The sequence below is a fragment of the Erinaceus europaeus genome, chromosome 10, assembly GCF_950295315.1.
Source record: "Erinaceus europaeus chromosome 10, mEriEur2.1, whole genome shotgun sequence".
Lineage (NCBI taxonomy): Eukaryota > Metazoa > Chordata > Mammalia > Eulipotyphla > Erinaceidae > Erinaceus > Erinaceus europaeus.
The window spans coordinates 19,703,286-19,723,304 of NC_080171.1; the positions used below are offsets into that span (position 1 = coordinate 19,703,286).

General features: G+C 41.9%; 1 long non-coding RNA gene across 1 annotated transcript in view; it reads right to left on the reverse strand.

Moving 5' to 3' along the window:
* LOC132540850 (uncharacterized) overlaps positions 1–20,019 on the reverse strand; it is a 134,510-nt gene that overhangs the window by 31,139 nt on the left and 83,352 nt on the right. The window lies entirely within an intron of this gene.

Here is a 20,019-nt window from a genome sequence, read left to right on the forward strand (position 1 = left end):
AAGTATGACATGTCTTGGTGTCTTTAGGTCTGGGTTAATTCTGTTTGGGACCCTCTGGGCTTCTTGAATTTTTATGTCTTTGGTGTTGTCTAGACTAGAGAAATTTTCAGCTATTATGGCCTGGAGAACGCTTTCTTCCTCCCCTTCTCTTTCTTCCTCTGGTAAGCCAATAATGCATATATTATTTCTTTTGAAGTCATCCCATAGGACTCTGTTGTTGTTTTCAGCATCTCTTAATCTCTTTTTGAGATCTCTTACTTCTTCTTTAGTTGTCTCTAATTCATCCTCAATCTTGCTAATTCTGTCTTCAGCCTCATTGATTCTATTCTCTCTGCCCACTACTGCTTTCTGGAGTTCATCTATTTTGTTGCCCTGCTCTGATACTGTTTTAGCTTGTTCAGCTAGTTGCCTTCTTAGCTCAGCAATTTCAGCTTTCAGCTCTCTAATAACCATGAGATTATTAGAATTTTCTTCCATATTCTCATTTGTTGTTCCTGCAGTTCTGATTACAATTTTTTCAAATTCTTTACTCACTCCTGTTATTATTTCCTTAGCTAATGTTTGGATGTTGAACTCGTTGTTTTGTGCTTCGCCCTCTGGAGGACTTTTAGCTGGACTCTTGTCCTGGTTCGAGTCTCCATTATTTTTTCTTGTTGTTTTAACCATTTTATATAAGTTAACAGTTTTTTCAATCCCTGAGTTGGAGTTCAGTGGTGTAAAAGCCTCTTTTTTTTTTCCCCTGTAGGCTATGGTAGCCTGAGGGCTTTTAAACTATCAATAGGCTTCTTGGCTTAATCAATGACTCCTGACCAAGAGATAAAGCAGGGTGTGGCAGAGATAATCCAGTGGTTATGCAAAGAGACTTTTCACAGCCCTTCAGCTATGCCACCGAGGTATAGGTCTTCTCCTGAGTTTCCCGGTTAGATCTCTGTGCCCTGGTGTCCCTCCCTGTTGCTGCTCCAGATTCTGAGGGTAGTAGCAATGGAGACTCAGAGTTGTACTTGGTGAGTCTCTGGGGAGTCCTTTCCTCCCTTCAGCTGTCCCCTTGTTGGTGGAGCAGACTGGAGGTGGTGTCTCCACTGACAGACTGTCGAACTGTTAGCAGTCACTTAATCTCTCCTTAGGCCCCTCTCTCCTCTCTGTCACCAGCCACGCGTGTTTGTACTCACGGGTGATTTACTGGGTTTCTGTGGTCATTCTAGTCCTGTCTTGTTTCGGTCCGGTGGTCTCCTTTGGTATTCCTAGTTGATCCGGGAGAGGAGAGGAGAGAAAGCCCATTTCACTCTTTTTAGTCTATCATTAGAATGTTAATTACATCTCCAAGTTCAAGGGAACTCAAATATATTTTTGAGAGCAAATAATTTATTTCTAATAGTTTTAAAAATTATATCATTACTATTAATTTTAAAAATATTTATTTATTCCCTTTTGTTGCCCTTGTTGTTTTATTGTTGTAGTTATTATTGAAGTCATTGTTGTTGGATAGGACAGAGAAATGGAGAGAGGAGGGAAAGACAGAGGGGGAGAGAAAGATAGACACCTGCAGACCTGCTTCACTGCCTGTGAAGCGACTCCCCTGCAGGTGGGGAGCCAGGGGTTCAAACTCCCCTGCAGGTGGGGAGCCAGGGGTTCAAACCGGACCTTATGCCGGTCCTTGCGCTTTGTGCCACGTGCGCTTAACCCACTGCGCTACCGCTACCACCGGACTCTACTATTAATTTTCACTAGAGCACTGCTCAGCTCTAGCTCATGGTGGTATGGGGGATTGAACCAGGGGCTTTAGAGTCTCAGGCACAAGAGTCTCTTGGCAGAACCGCTATGCTATCTACCCCTACTCCAAGATCAAATATTTTAAAGACTTGTTTATTTTTATAAGAAGGGTCAGAGTTCTCCTCAGCATATATGGTACCTGGGGTCAAAGCAGAAGCTTCACACATACAAGCTCTGTGCTTTATCTAATAAGTCACTTCTTTGCTTGCTTTTAAAAAAAGGATTTTCTTTTTCTTTTTAAAATTATTTTTTAGACTTTTAATTTACCTTTATGAGAGAGAGCGAGAGAGTCTAGAGCCCAGAGCACTGCTCAGTGCTTACATATGTGGTGCCAAAAGTGGCAACTGGGAGACCCATGCAAGTCCTATGCTCTATCACTGAGATATCTCCCCAGTGAGATATAGTATTAAAAAATTGAATTGCTAATCCAAGACCAAATTGTAACATGTACGTATCTTCTTCTACATCTATCCCTAGAGGCTTTCATCTTTCAGTGGACTGAGCACCAAACAGTCCTCTGTGTTCTGTTCTCTCTCTCTTTCCTGTTTTCCCTTTTTTTTTTTTTTCTTTTCTTTTGTAGTGCTAAGGTCTTAACACTAGGTGATTCATCATTCCTGTGCTGCCTTTTATTTTCGTTCTTTTTATTTCAGATAGAGAGGAAGAGAGTTGGAGAGACACAACACCAGTATTCTAGCACCGTTGGGACTTCCCCCGGCTCCCCCATATGACGCTGGGTCTCAAATGCAGGTCTTCAAGCATGTCCAGGCGCACACTGCACAGGACCAGCTGTCTCTTGCCCTCCTTCCCCTTCTCTTAACTACCGCAGTGGATCAGGGAAACAGGAATCAAAATTTCTCCTTGTGTCTACTGCCAAGGAATGTAGAAAAGTCTGCAGTGGCTGTTAAGATCTCAAGATCTGAAAAGTCAGATGAGTCAGTCTGCCAGGGGAACAGTAAATTGGGAGTGTCTCTCTTTATTTTTTTAGTTCTCACATCCTTTCTCCTTACTGACTTGCTAGTATTTTTCCATATCTTCTTTTTTAAAATTTTTAAAATTTATTTAAAAAGGAAGGCATTAACAAAACCATAGGATAAGAGGGGTACAATTCCCACCACCACAATTCCCACCTCCACACAATTCCCACCACCAGATCTCCGTATCCCACCCCCACACCCCATAGCTTTCCTATTCTTTATCCCTCTGGGAGTATGGACCCAAGGTCATTGTGGGATGCAGAAGGTGGAAGGTCTGGCTTCTGTAATTGCTTCCCCGCTGAACATGGGCGTTGACTGGTTGATCTAAATCTTCTTTGTAGTTTAATTTTTAATGTTTTTTTTAATATTTAGTTATTCCCTTTTGTTGCCCTTGTTGTTTTATTATTGTAGTTATTATTGATGTCATTGTTGTTGGATAGGACGGAGAGAAATGGAGAGAAGAGGGGAAGACAGAGAGGGGGAGAGAAAGATAGACACCTGCAGACCTGCTTCACCGCATGTGAAGCGACTCCTCTGCAGGTGGGGAGCCGGGGGCTTGAAGAAGGATCCTTATGCAGGTCCTTGCTTTGAGCCACCTGCACTTAACCCGCTGTGCTACTGCCTGACTCCCTGTAATTTAATTTTTTATCTACAACCCTTGCATGAACAGCCAAAGTGAACACTGATACCCACATTGCTCAGCACACTAACTCAGATGATTTTTTGGAAACTTTTCTGTGGTCAAGTAGGTGCAGGTAATGCTACATTGAAAGCTGGACATCACCAGCAGTTTATCAAAGATTGGCGCTACTTTTCTTTTAAATTATTATTATTATTATTATTATTTTAATATTTATTTATTTATTTTCCCTTTTGTTGCCCTTTTTGTCTTTTTATTATTGTTGTTATTGATGTTGTCATTGTTAGATAGGACAGAGAGAAAGGGAGAGAGGAGGGGAAGACAGAGAGGGAGAGAGAAAGAGAGACACCGGCAGACCTGCTTCACTGCTTGTGACTCCCCTGTAGGTGGGGAGGCGGGGGCTTGAACCAGGATCCTTAAGGTCCTTGGGCTTTGCGCTATTTGTGCTTAACCCACTGTGCTACTGCCGACTCCCTTAAATAATTTTTTAAGATTTATTTTAATTATTTTGCCTAAGATAAAAAGAGTTTCAAATAATAGCTATGCCAGAAGACCATTCTGGTATTTCAGTGATGGGGATAGAACCAGACTTGCACCAGACATGCAAGTCCGGCATTTTACCATCTCCTCAGCAGCTATCCAAGGTTTTAAAAAGTTCTTTAGGGGATGGGGAGATAGCATAGTGGTTATATAAAATCTTTTATGCCTGACATTCCAGGGTCCTGGGTTCAATCCCCAGCACCTCTATAAGCCAGAATTGAATGATACTCTGATAAAAACAAAGCAAGCAATCATATAAAACTTCACATGTCTACTATTTATATTTAACTTAAAATTAAACTTTGGTATCAGAGATCAAGCTCAGGGCCTCAGACATGCAAAGTATGCATTCTACCACTAAGCTATCTATTTTTTCCTCTTTTTATTTCTAACAGAGCACTGCTCAGCTCTGGCTGATGGTGGTGGTGGCAGGAATTGAGCCTGGGGACTTAGAGCCTTAGGCATGAAAGTTTTTTTTTGCATAGGCTTGAAATAAATTTGCATAACTTCAGAAAAAAAGTAGAATGTCTATTTTTAGTTTAGCATTTCTCAGATTGACTACAGAATGATGCTGAGAAACTCCACCTTCACAAGAGAGACACCTGCAGCCCTACTTCACCACTCGTGAAGCTTTTCCTCTGCAGGTCGGGACTGGGAGCTTGAACGCGGGTCCTTGCACACTGTAACATGTGTGCTCGACCAGGTGCGCCACCACTCAGCCCCCAACAATGTGTTACTCTTGCAGACTGGGAGGTTGCATAGTGGATAAAGCATTAGAAACTCAAGCATGGGGTCTTGAGTTCAATCCTTGACATTGAATATACCAGAATGATGTTCTGTTCACTCTTCTCTCTCCCAATCAATCAATCAATCAATCAATCAGTTTCTTAAGAAGGGAAAGAAAGAAGAGATACATGGACACAGCTCACCTGGAAGGGTGCCTGCTTTGTCGTGCCTGAGAACCAGGCTTGCTATATCAGGGCCTACTATACTAGGGGAAGCTTAGGTGCTGTGATGTCCCTATTTTAAGACCCTGGTCCATACCTACAGTGTATGGCAGTTGTATGGCAGATCTTTGTCTCTGTCCCTCTATTTTCTATGTCTCTGTTGGTAAAAGAAAGGAAAGGGGAAAATAATGGCTGTCAGGAGTGGTAGAGTCATTGTGAAGATACCCAGCCCCAGCTGGTGGCAAGAGAGAGAAAGGGAGAGAGAGAGAGACAGAGTAAGAGAAAGAGGAAGGTAGAGGAGGAGGAGGAGGGGGGAGGAGAAGGAGGAGGAGGTGGAGGAGGAGGAGGAGGAGGAGGAGGAGGAGGAGGAGGAGGAGGAAGAGGTCAGGAAGATAGTACAATGGTAGCACACCAGACATTAATGCCTCAGGCTCAGAGGTCTCAGATTCAATCACTGGCACCACCATAAGCCAGGGCTGAGCAATGCTCTAGTCTCTCTCTCCCTCCCTCTCCCTCTCCCTCTCCCTCTCCCTCTCCCTCTCCCTCTCTCTCTCTCTCTCTCTCATAAATTAAGTCTTAAAACAAACAAACAAACCCAAGTCAGAGTGTTTTTTGCTGAGGTTCCTGACCCTAACCAGGCCAAAGCATATTAATCAGCTTATTCCAAGGCTGGGGCTTGTCAGCATCATTCTGTTTTGTTCTTGATACTGTGAGCATGGCTGTGGTCTGGGAGGTGGTGCAGTGGCTAAGGCACAAGACTTTTAAGCATGAGGTCCTGAGTTCAATCTCCAGCAGCACATGTACCAGAGTGATGTCTGGTTCTTCCTCTCTCTCCTATCTTTCTTATTAATAAATAAATAAATTAATTAATTAAATATTTTTTAAAAACACATGGCTGCAAGTGTAATTCATGCTTCTTGTAGAAAAAACAGGAAAATAAAGGGTAGAGCAAATATTATCCTTCATTCCACAGCCTAAAGGCAATTTCTGTATATTCTGGCCAGACTCCTTACAACTTTTTATTCAAATATTCATGTGTATCTACTTAAGAGTATATCTCTAGGGGATCTTCTCTCCTGCACAACTTCCTACCTGCTTAAAGGAAGAATAGCAATGGAGCTAACAGCAACAAGTCAGAAGAAATCATTTAAACAGCCTGTCTTTAAGCGTTATTTATTTGTTTGTTTGTTGCTACATGACCCCATTCTGCATGTCAGAAACTGGTCTTTCTCTTTTGCCTCTTTTGCAACTAATTTTCATTGCTACTCACCTTCCCCAGCACCCTACCCCCAAGAATACTGAATCAGTCAAGGGCAGCAGAAAGCAGATGGTTTACTCATCATGGTCACTGAAAAGTTTAATAGAGGGACTGTTTACAGAGATGTCCGGAAGGCTAAGGTAATACATGAGAAATGGCAAAGTTCACAGGAACTAACTATCTGGGAGGGCTTTCCCACCTTTAGTCCTGCAAGAGCAATGGTGTAACTGTGGAACAAGATAGTCAAACAGGAATTTAGATAGAGGAAGGAAGCATTGCCTCCCAGCAGTCTGGCAGAGAGGAACTAGGAGAATAATTACTCTGCCATCACTCTCCATCTGCCCTCTGATCTCTTTCCAGAGCCACCCACTAACAGAACTAAACTGGAAAGCATGGGAATACATATTCTGCAGAGTCAGCCTCCCACTGCACAGAGCAGAGTGGGAAAATGGAGGACAATGGATCTGAAAGGGGCAAATGGAGAATCCAAAACACGTATTTTGTACTGAAGAGGGAAAAGACAGAAGAGACAACTTCATACATAATTTTCAAAATAATGTGATATCCCTATTGCAGATTTATTATTGAACTTTCAGTTGTTTCTTTTTTTAATTTTTTAAAAATTGTTGCAGTACACAAAGACCTGGGTTCAAGATTTAATTAATTTACTCATGAGAAAGATAGGAGTAGAGAAACAACCAGACATCACTCTGGTACTTGTGCTTCTGGGGATTGAACTCAGGACCTCATGCTTGAGAGTCACTGCACCACACCCTGGAACAACCATTTTCTTTTTTCTATATAATATTGTCTCAAAAGGTAACCTCCTCTCAACCTCTCCACAGTCTGACAAAGTCTGTATATAATAGAAGCATAGTGTCTCCCAGAGTCAGGTTGTATTAGTTAAGTCTTTTCTAGCTGTAAATTACAGAAACATACTAGAGCTCAACAAATTGTTTGGCTTCGTATGTTAACTCTCTTTTCAATTACCAGGTTCCAGATGCCACCAGGATGCTGGCCAGGCTTCCCTGGATTGAAGACCCCACCAATGTGTCCTGGAGCTCAGCTTCCCCAGAGACACACCTTACTAGGGAAAGAGAGAGGCAGACTGGGAGTATGGACCGACCAGTCAATGCCCATGTTCAGCGGGGAAGCAATTACAGAAGCCAGACCTTCTACCTTCTGCAACCCTCAACGACCCTGGGTCTATGCTCCCAGAGGGCTAGAGAATGGGAAAGCTATCATGGGAGGGGGTGGGTTATGGGGATTGGGTGGTGGGAATTGTGTGGAGTTGTACCCCTCCTACCTTATGTTTTTGTTCATTAATCCTTTCTTAAATAAAAAATAAAAAAAAAACATACTAGAGGTAGATTAAACTGGGGAGGAATGAGGGGGTGGGTGGAGGTAGATAAAATAATGGTTATGCAAAAAGACTCTCATGCCTGAGGCTCCAAAGTCCCAGGTTCAGTCCCCTGTACCACCATAAGCCAGAGCTGATCAATGCTCTGGTAAAAAAAAAAAAAAAAAAAGGTGGATACTGGAAAGTCTTTAAAGGCCAAATAGACTCTATGAATAAAAGAATAACTGATATGTGGTCCAGGAGATGGCACAGAGGATAAATCATCAGACTCTCAAGCATGAGGTCCTGAGTTCAGTCCCCAGCAGCATATATATCAGGGTGATTGATGTCTGGTTCTTTCTCTCTCTATCCTCCTATCTTTCTCCTTTCTCATGAGTAAATAAAATGGAGAGAGAGAAAGAAGAGAAGAGAGAGAAAGAGAATAAAATAGTTGATTTAAGAAGAAGAGGCCAACTTTTAGGGCTGATAGATAGCGCCCACTGACAGAGCCTCCCACCCACTCTATTCCCATAACAGTTGAGGGACAGCACAGGGATAGTGAGACCCTGGAGAGCACAGAGCCTTTGTTTTCACTGAGTTTGCACACGTGGAATTGAGACACAAGGATTGTGCATAGACACGTGGACAGCAGGTACTGGAGCACAAAAAGATGCACACTGTGGGAGGAGTTTTGGGCAAGGTAACCACACCTGGTGCTTCCAACTGGCCAGTAGGAGACTGGCCCAGGTGTGATGTGTGTCAAGTTTAAGAGGAGAAGTTATGCACACGGAGGAGCCTTTCTGAGAACTTTTCTAGGGCCCTCAGAATCTGTCCCTGAGCTTCTCTTCTCTCTCATTTCATTTCTCCTCCTCCTTCTTCTCTTTTATTTATTTGGATAGAGACAGCCAGAAATTGAGAGGGAAGGGAGAGATAGAGATGGAGAGAGAAAGAGAGAAACCTGCAACACTGCTTCACCACTCAGAGCTTTCCCCTTTCAGGTGGGGACTAGGGGCTCAAACCCGGATCCATGTGCATTGTAATATGTGCGCTCAGCCAATTGGCCCTTCTCATTTCATTTCTGCACAAATCCTACTTCATAAATTAATAAAAGAAAATTTGAAAATCACATACCTACCACGTGTGTTCCCTTGTAATTCCTTCAAGTGAATCTTGAGTCCGACTCACAGAAGGGAACTTAGTACCCCTTCACCCACTACAGGTCCACACCTTGTTGGAAGGGTGTGGTTGTGGTTCACTAGATGCTAGAGAAGTTGCTGTGGTGCAGTGTTGGCAGAACTAGATTTCTAGAAATCCACCCTCCAAGGTGCTTGGGTGTTGGTATGCTTTTAAAAACCCCTTCTGTTTCATTTGGTTTAAATCCCCCCTGCTTAACACTATTCTATTTACATAACTACTTCATTCTATTTACATAACCTCTGTTAACAAGGTTAACAGGTTTAGTGGTAAAATTCTCACCTGCTCTGCCCCCTCTCCTTGTCACACCCTGATCCTCTCCTTGTCATACCCTGATTTTCACCAGTCACTTTTCTCTCCACCCTTTCTGTGTCACATCCTGTTCACACCCTACTTGGGAAGTATATATAAAGACAACATTGTTCGTTTTAGTTAGTTGTTAGTTTAGCTTAGCTTGGTATATATTGCGCTGCGTCCAGCATGAATAAAGAGATACTGCCTACAGCTCAACCATGAGTCCCTGGTTGTCTGTTACCCGCCCGTGAAGCCAGCCCAGTGAAAACAACATAATGGCGCCACAACGTGGGACCGGATGTGAAGACTTTGCCTACCTATGCACTATGGTCTTCTCTTCTACTTATGAAGAGGTTTGCCAAAGCCTCTACTGTTTCATCATGAGACAGTTACTCTGTCTCTGGAACATTTTGCTCTGGGCCACACTTTGGTTCCCTGACCGGGAACTTTGGTTTCTTGTGACCCTAATCATAGAGCTTGGGAGACGCACTGAGATTTCTCCTTGGACTTTCTGGATTCCCTCTCCCATGTTTCCTGAGGAAAAGGACTACATTTTGCTCTGGGCCACAATTTGGTTCTTTATGACCGTAATCGTAGACCTTGAGATATGCATGGAGATTTCCACTGGGACTTTCTGGACTTCTTCTCGCATGTTTCCCATGGAGAAGGACTACTCTAATTTGAGGAACGTTCTCCAGTACCCTGGCAGTCCCCAAGAATGGAGACACGTGGTTAGTTCTACTCTCCTGATTGGATTCTTTCTTCGATGGGAAGACACTTTTAAAAATGGGTGCCTGAAGCAATCCAGCAGGAACAGTCAGAAGCACCCTAAATGGAATTTTGAAGAGCTTTTTGGACTAGGACGCCCTCCGGGGACTCATGATACTACATGTAAACTTCTATTCTGCTACAAGTTCGACAAGTAAGTGAATTTCAGCTGTCAAGTCTTCACATGAAAAAGCATCTACTCAAATGGAATTCCTGGAAATCCATTTGGACTCCTGTTCTCTGACATCGCCCACAAGATGGAATGACTACAACACACCCCTGGAAACCAATGATGTGACCTGGCATGACCTGAAGAAACAGATTCACAGACTCCAAAGATCACTCTCTACAGAAAAGCAGAATTCTGGTGGCCGACATTCCCCATCGAGATAGACATGCAGTGTTTCATCCCTTGGCATTTTCTTCTGTGGTCAGCTACTTTGGACTGACACCTCCATCGGACTTACTGGTACACGCTGCTGTGTTTCTCAAAGACTAACTTCAGCCAATTGCCTTGAGACTTTATAAGCCATGTTCCCTTGCCTGCAGGCTCTTCGCCCCAAGGCAGAAAACTCTCCCTTCTTATTAGATTATGCCCACAGAGGCAGGAAACACTCTTTGAGGCAAGAGATGCCCCCAGAGGCATGAAGCGCTCCCAGAGGCAAGAAATGCCCTTTCGCCTGCTAGGCCTTTCCCTTTGAGACAAGAAACATTCCCCTTGGCATCACACTGGTTATTGCTGCTCACCTATTTTGTTTTCCATGTCTTATGCCAGTTCTTTTGAAAACGCCTGTATGATATAGGTTTCTGTTCACCCCACAATCCTGATACTATGGCCATTAGTTAAAAAGAAAGGGGGAATTGTTGGTATGCTTTTAAAAACCCCTTCTGTTTCATTTGGTTTAAATCCCCCCTGCTTAACACTATTCTATTTACATAACCACTTCATTCTATTTACATAACATCTGTTAACAAGCACCACCTTCTCTCCAGGGCATTGGTGGTTTAGTGGTAAAATTCTCACCTGCTCTGCCCCCTCTCCTTGTCACACCCTGATCCTCTCCTTGTCATACCCTGATTTTCACCAGTCACTTTTCTCTCCATCCTCTCTGAGTCACATCCTGTTCACACCCTACTTGGGAAGTATATATAAAGACAACATTGTTCGTTTTAGTTGTTAGTTTAGCTTAGCTTGGTATAGATTGCGCTGCATCCAGCATGAATAAAGAGATACTGCCTACAGCTCAACCATGAGTCCCTGGTCGTTTGTTACCCGCCCGTGAAGCCAGCCCGGTGAAAACAACACTTGGGATGTGTTCTCTGGAGTCACTCTACAAACTCACTTGTGCAGGAACTGCTAGAGGAGGCTGTTCGGCTTTGCATGATGCTGGTCACCATGCACTAACGAAGCTGGATGCTAAAGCAAAGACAAAACAAACATTTGTTTTGCAGAACCTGATGCCCAAGAAGTCGCCTAGCTCACCTGGATAGTGTGCTTGTTTGTTATGTGCATGGCCCAGGCTCAAGTCTAGACCCCACCACACTAGAGGAAGCTTAAGTGCTGTGTTATCCCCCCCTTCCTTCTGTTTCTCCATTTCTGTCTCTGTCTGTCTGGAAAAGGAGTGAAGCCATAAACAGACTTACTTGTATTGCAGGAGGTGGCTACTGGAGAAGTTTCAAGCATGGAGCCTGCTGAGCAGAGCACACCAGGATCAGGAAGGAACACCCTCCCACCACACCCCTGCAATGTCAATGCCCTCTATTGACATACCTCAACATATGTCGGATGACAAAGGAGACAATTTTAGATAGTTCATTACATTTTTTTTTTGCCTCCAAGGTTACTGCTGAGGCTCAGTGCCTGCACCATGAATCCACTGCTCCTGGAGGCCATCCCCCCCCACTTTTGTTACCCTTGTTGTGGTTATTGTTGTTGTTGTTGATGTCGTTCGTTGTTGGATAGGACAGAGAAATCGAGAGAGGAGGGGAAGACAGAGAGGGTGAGAGAAAGACACCTGCAGACCTGCTTCACTGCTTGTGAAGTGACTCCCCTGCAGGTGGGGAGCCGGGGGCTCAAACCGGAATCTTTACGCCAGTCCTTGCGTTTTGCGCCACCTGCGCTTAACCTGCTGCACTACTGCCCGACCCACCCATTACATTTTAAAAAAATTTTTTTTTAGAGCAAACCACATAGGTTGAATTTGGAGCCAAGAGGCAATAGCTTAATGCCTTGCACAATCCCAAACCCACATGCCCGGGGAAGGGATATTTATTGGTATGACTGATGTCATCCCTGGATTAGCAAGTCACCTGTATTAAAAAATGGAACTGTATTAATAAGAGTATAGGAGAGGACAGGCAGTGGCACATGTTGCAGTGCACAAGGACTTGGGATCACGCCCCAGTCCAGTCTCCACTTATAGGGAAAAACTTCATGAGCAGTGAAGCAATGCTTCCAGATACACACACTCTCTCTCTCCTCTCTCTCTTTCTCCCTCTATATCTTTGCCATTACCTCTCAATTTCCCTCTGTTTCTATCAAACAAACAAACAAATAAAATACATTTAAAAAGAGTATAGGGCTGGGGGAATAATGGTTATACCAAAAGACTCTTGTCTGAGTTTCCTAAGTCTCAGGTTCAGTCACCAGCAACAACAGAAGCCAGAGCAGTGCTCTGGAAAAAAAAAAAAGGTAAGGGAAAAGAAAAGAAAAGAAAAGAAAGAAAGAAAAAGGAAAATGAAAAGAAGGAAAGAAGAAAGAGGTGCCAGGAAGAAAGGCAGGCCAGTGAAATAGCTCACTTGCGTAGTGCGTTGCTTTGTTACGTATTTCTTTTTCTTTGCCTTACCATCTCTAATAAAATAATATAAAACAAAATAAAATACAATAAAATGAGTCCTGAAAAAATGAGCATGAACAAGCAGGTGCCAGAAAGCAAAATGGTCACCAAGCAGCCTCTACTCTCCAAGGGAGAGAAACACCTTGAGGTGAGGAGAACAAGCATTTCAGTCATCAAGAGAAACTACCTTTCCTAATGATTAGGAGAGATTTCATCAAATGTAACAAATGTGTTTCATCAAGCCCCACCAAGGTTTGAAACAAACAAAAAAAACACTCCTGACTTCCCATTTCCTCCTACTCAAATAAGCAGTGTACCAAGCAGCCTTCTGCTTTTTCTTTCCATCCACTCCGATGCCAGTTGGAGGAGAGATTTTGAGCAACATACACATATATCCTGCTGTTCACTAAGAATGTAATTTCCCACGAAACAGTGAATTGGCCTGTCATGACTACTTCAACCTTGTAAAGCACAATGGAAAATGTGTATTACCTTAGTCTGCTTTTACCTGATGCACTTCAAAAAGCTAGTTTCTGACCCAGAGAAGCTGGGCTTTAGACTCAAAGGACTCAATCACAGTGCAGTCCTGCACCCTAGACAACATTGCTGCTAGCATATTCCCCAGGGAAGAACCCTACAGAGCACATAATTGTGTGTGGATAAGTAGTATTCTATAAATGCCTAACAACCATTCTCTAGCAGTTAAATGTTAAGCTCTTCCTAGCCTTTCACTATAACATGAAACAGAGGGATTAAGATTAACTATTACATAGATCAACATAGAATCTTTGTGATTTGAGTTTGCATCTAATATTCACTTTTCTGCTGTCACTTCATTTTTTTGTATTTCAAATAGGATAGGTGATTATAATTGGTAATAAATTGATACCAAACCACATTCTCCTCTTTTTGGGGGGTGGGAGGAGGAAGTATGAACATTTTATACATAATTGGGACCTACTGACCAATGATTTTAGAGTGTACCAATTGCAATTCCACTGGAGATTATTTTAGGACATCCTGACTCACATAAAGTGTTATAATTTAAAATGTGTGTTGTGTACTATATGAAACTTGCTTACTTTATATTTATTTAGTATTAAGCCCAGATATTCATGCCCACATTTGTTAATCTCTTAGCTTCTCTTGAGAGTTGTATATTCAGTTTTCTTATAATTGGGAGTATTTTATTTCAATCTCTGAGGGATTTCATGTCCCAGATTCTTCATTTTGCTTTCTTTTGAACGAAGAAGGGCTCTTCTCCCACCTTCAAATCTTTTAGAAATTCCTCCCTGAGCTGGGGAGATAGCTTAATGGTTTTGCAAAATAATAATAATAATAATAATAATAATAATAATAATAATAATAATAATAATTAATGCTTGAGGTTTGCAGGTTCCAAGTTCAATCTTCAGTACCATAAACCAGAACTGAGTAGTGCTCTGGTAAAATAATAATTAATCAATAAAATAGAGCCCACTCTGCATTCAAGTTCCTTTGGCATAGGAGAACTGGGCTTGGGTGTATAAGAGTTTTGATGAGACTAAAAACAAGAATATGGAAATCTGAAGCAAAGTGAGGTGAGTTTTTATCTCCCAAATAGAATTTTCAACAGGAAAGTATTGGTCTTCATATTGTGGTCTTTTTCTTTCTTTCTTTCTTTCTTTCTTTCTTTCTTTCTTTCTTTCTTTCTATTTAACATTTTATTTATTTAGGATACAGACAGAGAGAAGCTGAGAGGGAAGGGAAAGATAGAGAAGGAGGTAGGAGAGAGAGAGAGAGAGCTGCCAACACCGCTTCACGGCATATGAAGTTTCCCCCCTGCAGGTAGGGACTAGAGGCTTGAACCTGGATCTTTGCACACTGTAATGTGTGCACTCAACCAGTTGGCTTCTATAGTTTTCTTTTTCACTCGTCATTTTTAAATATCCCATAGGGACCTTGGAAATTTTTCCTTTCCTTTTTTTTTTAAATAATTTATTTCTTTATTGGGGAATTAATGCTTTACATTCAACAGTAAATACAATAGTTTGTACATGCATAACATTCCCCAGATTCCCATTTAACAATACAACCCCCACTATGTCATTCATCATCTTTCATGGACCTGTATTCTCCCCACTCACCCACCCACCCCAGAGTCTTTTACTTTGGTGCAATACGCCAACTCCAGTTCAGGTTCTAATTGTGTTTTCTTTCTAATCTTGTTTTTCAACTTCGGCCTGAAAGTGAGATCATCCCATATTCATCCTTCTGTTTCTGACTTATTTCACTCAACATGATTTTCTCAAGGTCCATCCAAGATTGGCTGAAAACGGTGAAGTCATCATTTTTTACAGCTGAGTAGTATTCCACTGTGTATATATACCACAACTTGCTCAGCCACTCATCTGTTGTTGGACACCTGGGTTGCTTCCAGGTTTTGGCTATTACAAATTGTGCTGCCAAGAACATATGTGTACACAGATCATTTTGGATGGATGTGTTGGGTTCCTTAGGATATATCCCCAGGAGGGGAATTGCAGGGTCATAGGGTAGATCCATTTCTAGCCTTCTGAGAGTTCTCCAGACTGTTCTCCACAGAGGTTGGACCATTCCCACCAGCAGTGCAGGAGGGTTCCTTTGACCCCACACCCTCTCCAGCATTTGCTGCTATTACCTTTTCTGATGTATGACATTCTCACAGGAGTGAAGTGATATCTCATTGTTGTCTTTATTTGCATTTTTCTGACAATCAGAGACTTGGAGCATTTTTTCATGTGTTTCTCGGCCTTTTGGATCTCTTCTGTGGTGAATATTCTGTCCAAGTCCTCCCCCCATTTTTGGATGGGGTTATTTGTTGTCTTGTTGTTGAGTCTGGCAAGCTCTTTATATATGTTGGTTATTAAACTCTTATCTGATGTATGGCATGTAAAGATCTTCTCCCATCCTGTGAGGGGTCTCTTGGTTTGGGTAGTGGTTTCTTTTGCTGTGAAGAATCCTTTTAATTTGATGTAGTCCCATAGGTTTATACTTGCCTTAGTCTTCCTTGTAATTGGATTTGTTTCATTGAAAATGTCTTTAAAATTTATGCGGAAAAAAGTTCTTCCAATATTTTCCTCTAAGTATCTGATAGTTTCTGGTCTAACATCCAAGTCCTTGATCCACTTGGTCCTTTTCTTATTTGATGCAGATTGAATCTCTAAGTAAACTGTGCTCCTCTTAGGAGTTTAAGACACATATTTTGAGGGAATGTGTTATTTAAAGAGTATTTTTAGGGAAGCATAATGGTTAGGCAAAAGACTTTCTTTCTCTCTCTCTCTCCCTCTCTCTCCTCTCCTTCTCTCCTTCTCTCTTCCATTCATAAATAAATAAATCTTAAAAAAAATAAAATTAAGGAGCATAGTGCTGGGTCACATGGCACACCAAGTTAAGCGTACATGGTACGAAGCGCAAAGTCCCATGCAAGAATTCCCAGTTCGAGCCCCTAGCTCTCCACCTGTGTGTGTGTGAGGGGTGATTTCATAAGTGGTAAAGCAGGTAGGTCTACAAGTGTCTTTTTTTAAATGTCTTTAAAAAAACATATTTTTATTTTTTAATATTTTATTTATTTATTTTCCTTTTGTTGCCCTTGTTTTTATCATTGTGGTTATTATTGTTGTTGTTATTAATGTCATTGTTGCTGGATAGGACAGAGAGAATTGGAGAGAGGAGGGGAAGACAGAGAGGCGGAGAGAAAGACAGACACCTGCACACCTGCTTCACTGCTTGTGAAGTGAACCCCCTGCAGGTGGGGTGCCGGGGCTCAAACCGGGATCCAAGGGAGTGGGCGGTGGCGCAGTGGGTTAAGCGCACGTGGCGCAAAGCGCAAGGACCGACGTAAGGATCCCGGTTCGAGCCCCCGGCTCCCCACCTGCAGGGGAGTCGCTTCACAGGCGGTGAAGCAGGTCTGCAGGTGTCTATCTTTCTCTCCCCCTCTCTCTCTGTCTTCCCCTCCTCTCTCCATTTCTCTCTGTCCTATCCAACAACAATGACATCAATTACCACAACAATGTTAAACAACAAGGGCAACAAAAGGGAAAATAAATAAATAAATATTTTTTAAAAACTTAAAAAAAAAAAGAACAACAACAACAAAAAAAAAAACCGGGATCCACGTGTTGGTCCTTGTGCTTCTTCTAGCCATTTGCATTTAACCGGCTGCACTACTGCCCAACCCCCTAAAATAAAATAAAATAAAATAAAATAGCATTTGGTATGACTCAGTGGTAGAACACCTGCATGTGAGTCACAGGGTTGAATTCCCAGTAATGGAATGGTGCTCTGGTATTTCTCCCTCCATCTCAGAATAAATTAAATTAAGGGGCATCTCTGAAGTCATGTAATGAGCTATCAGAACAAGAATTTTCTCATCATCTTCTGAGCTCTATATCTTGTTTGGATCAGGAGTGGGAGCAAAAGCTTCTTTTCTCCCTCCCCTTCTAAGACTGACACAGAAACACGCTCACCCTGAGAAACTTGCACATGGGAGGTTAGTAGGCAGCAGGCACATGACAGTTAATAATTTGAAGTAAATGTTGCATGTTTGGGAGTCTAGGAGGTAACAGCAATTCACTCCAGTGGAGTGGGGCTTGGCAATGATTATCAAGCTGCTTTGGAGGTGGGTCATTGGCTGATGGACAAGATTTGGAAATATGTTAACAGGAGTCAGCTAAGTTTTTGTCAGTTTCCAGTCTTGGCTCACTGGTTATCACCAGAAATCTTGTTTCTCCATATTGCTGCCAAAATAGCCATCTGTCCACCGATCCGTCCATCTGCCCACCCATCATTCATCCACCTACCCTTCACCCATCTGTGTATTTGTCTAACAATTCATTCATTCATTTGTTCAGTCTTTCAGTAATCTCTCTACCTACCCCCCTATTTTTACGCTGTTGCCCAACTCTGTGCAGCTCTGTGCAACTCACTAGAGAAACAAATATTCATAGGACAACTCTAGCTTTGAAGGAGCGCAGAGTCTAGTGATTAGATCAGATGGCAACTAAAAAAAAAAGAAAAGAAAAACAGATAACAAGACAGAGCTCAAGTTTGTTTAAAATACGCCCATATAGGGAGTTGGGTGGTAGCACAGCAGGTTAAGCGCATGTGGCGTGAAGCTCAAGGATCAGTGCAAGGATCCTGGTTTGAGCCCCTGGCTCCCTATCTGCAGAGGAGTCTATCTGCAGGTGTCTATCTTTCTCTCCCCCTGTCTGTCTTCCCCTCCTCTCTCCATTTCTCTCTGTCCTATCCAACAATGATGACATCAATAACAACAACAACAATAATAGCTACAACAACAATAAAAAACAAGGGGAACAAAAGGGAAAATAAATAAATATATATATATATTTTAAAATATGCCCATGCCCATGGAGCAACCTGGAAGGTGCTGATGAAATGGATAAAATGTTGGACTTTTCAAGCATGGGGTCCTGAGTTGGATCCCCGGCATCAAATGTGCCAGAATGATGCTCTGTAAAGTGATGGTCTCTCTTCTCTCTCAAATTAATTAGTTAATTAAATTAAATATGCCTGTATAAATGTTCCCTTCCCCTGAAAGACATTATCTGACTGACCAATGTGAAATCAACTCTGATTATTTTTCATAATATTCTTTTAGAGTATCAAAATGTTGTTTTAAATGCTATTTTATGTTTATTAGCTCTAGAGATTTATTTTTTCTTTATTTGGGAGATTATTTTACAGTCAACAGCAAATACAATAGTTTGTACATGCATAACATTTCTCATTTTTTTCCACACAACAGTACAATCCCTATTAGGTCCTCTGTCATCCTGTTCCAGCACCTGAACTCTCCCCCCCACCACCCACCCAAGAGTCATTTACTTTGCTGCCATACACCAACTCCAGTCCAAGTTCTGCTTAGGGTTTTCTCTTCTGATCTTGATTTTCAACTTCTGCCTGTGAATGAGACCATCCCATATTCATCTTTCTGTTTCTGACTTACTTCACATGATTTCTTGAAGCTTCGTCCAAGATGAGCTAAAAATGCCATTTTTACTCTGAAAATGTCCAATCATTCTAGTTTATCTGTCTCTTCATTTAGCTCCCTCGTTTATTTATTGATTTTCTGTCTGAATGATCAGTCAAGCTGAGAGAGTGGAGTTTTTGAGTTCCCTACTACTACTGTGCTGCTGTTAATATATTGCTGTAGCTCTCTCAGCAGGTGTTTGATGTATTTAGATGGCGTCTCCTTGGGTGCATAGATGTTAATCATTAAGTCCTCTTGATTAATTGATCCTCTGGGCACTAAGTAATATCCATCCAAATATTTTTAAATTTTATTTATTTTAATGTCTATTGTGTCAGATATGAGCGTAGCTGTTCCTGCCTCCCCCTCCCCCCTTTTTTTTTGTGGCCCACTGGCATGGTAGTTTTCCATCTTTTCACTTTGAGTCTGTGTTTGTCTTTGTTGAGTTAGGTGGGATTCCTGCAGACAATATATGGTTGTGTTGTGTTTTCCAATCCATCTTCCTACTCTGTGCCTTTTAATAGGTGAATTCAGGCCACTAGCATTTATTGATATTATAGATTGAAGATATTTTAATGCCATTATTGTAGATTTTTGGAGTGTTCGGGTATATGGCATGTTTATAGTGAACTGGCTGAGATAGGAGATCTTTCAGAACTTCTTTCAGGGCAGGCTTGGTGATAGTTTGTTGAAACTAAACTTTAACTTAGGCTGGAGAGACAGCCCCACTGGTGGAGCACCAGACTCACATGCTCAAGGCTCCTGGTTTGAGTCCTAGTGCCTCATCCACCAGAGTGGTAGTTTGGTTCTTCACCCCTGGTAAAACACTGTCTAAAATGAAATAAATAAAAACAAATCTTTAAGGCTGAAGAGAAACTTCAACTTAAAGGAGGTCTTGGGAGTCTGCGGCATGTAAAAGGATTCACAGTGGGGAGCTGATAACAGGTTTAAACAATACAAGGTTTTATTGGGGTAAAACAGGTAAAAGGCAAACACTTATCAAAAACAAGCACTTATCATCAGGGGTTAAGAGTACACTAGGTCCATGAAGTCTGAGTATAGTTATAAAGTTTAGTTCCATAAGATAAACAATTATCAGCTGAGGTATAGGCTGTTCATGGGGGTAGGTCTTATGTCTGCTTTATCATTGAATGTTTAGTAACTGATACATGTCTATTGTGAGTACTTGGCAATAGTCACTGAATAAATCAAAAAGCATGAGAGTAAGTATTAATAAATCATTGTGATCCTTACATCGGCAGCATCAATACCTTCAAATGTGGCAAAAGTGAAAATTCTTGGCCTCAACTCAGACCAAAAAAGGAATCAGGAACTCTGGAATGAAGTCTAGCTATATGTGTTTTAACAAATTTTCAGGGTGATTCTGATGCATACTGAAGGTCACAAGCACAGGAACTGATAGATGACTAGTCTAGTCTACTTAGACA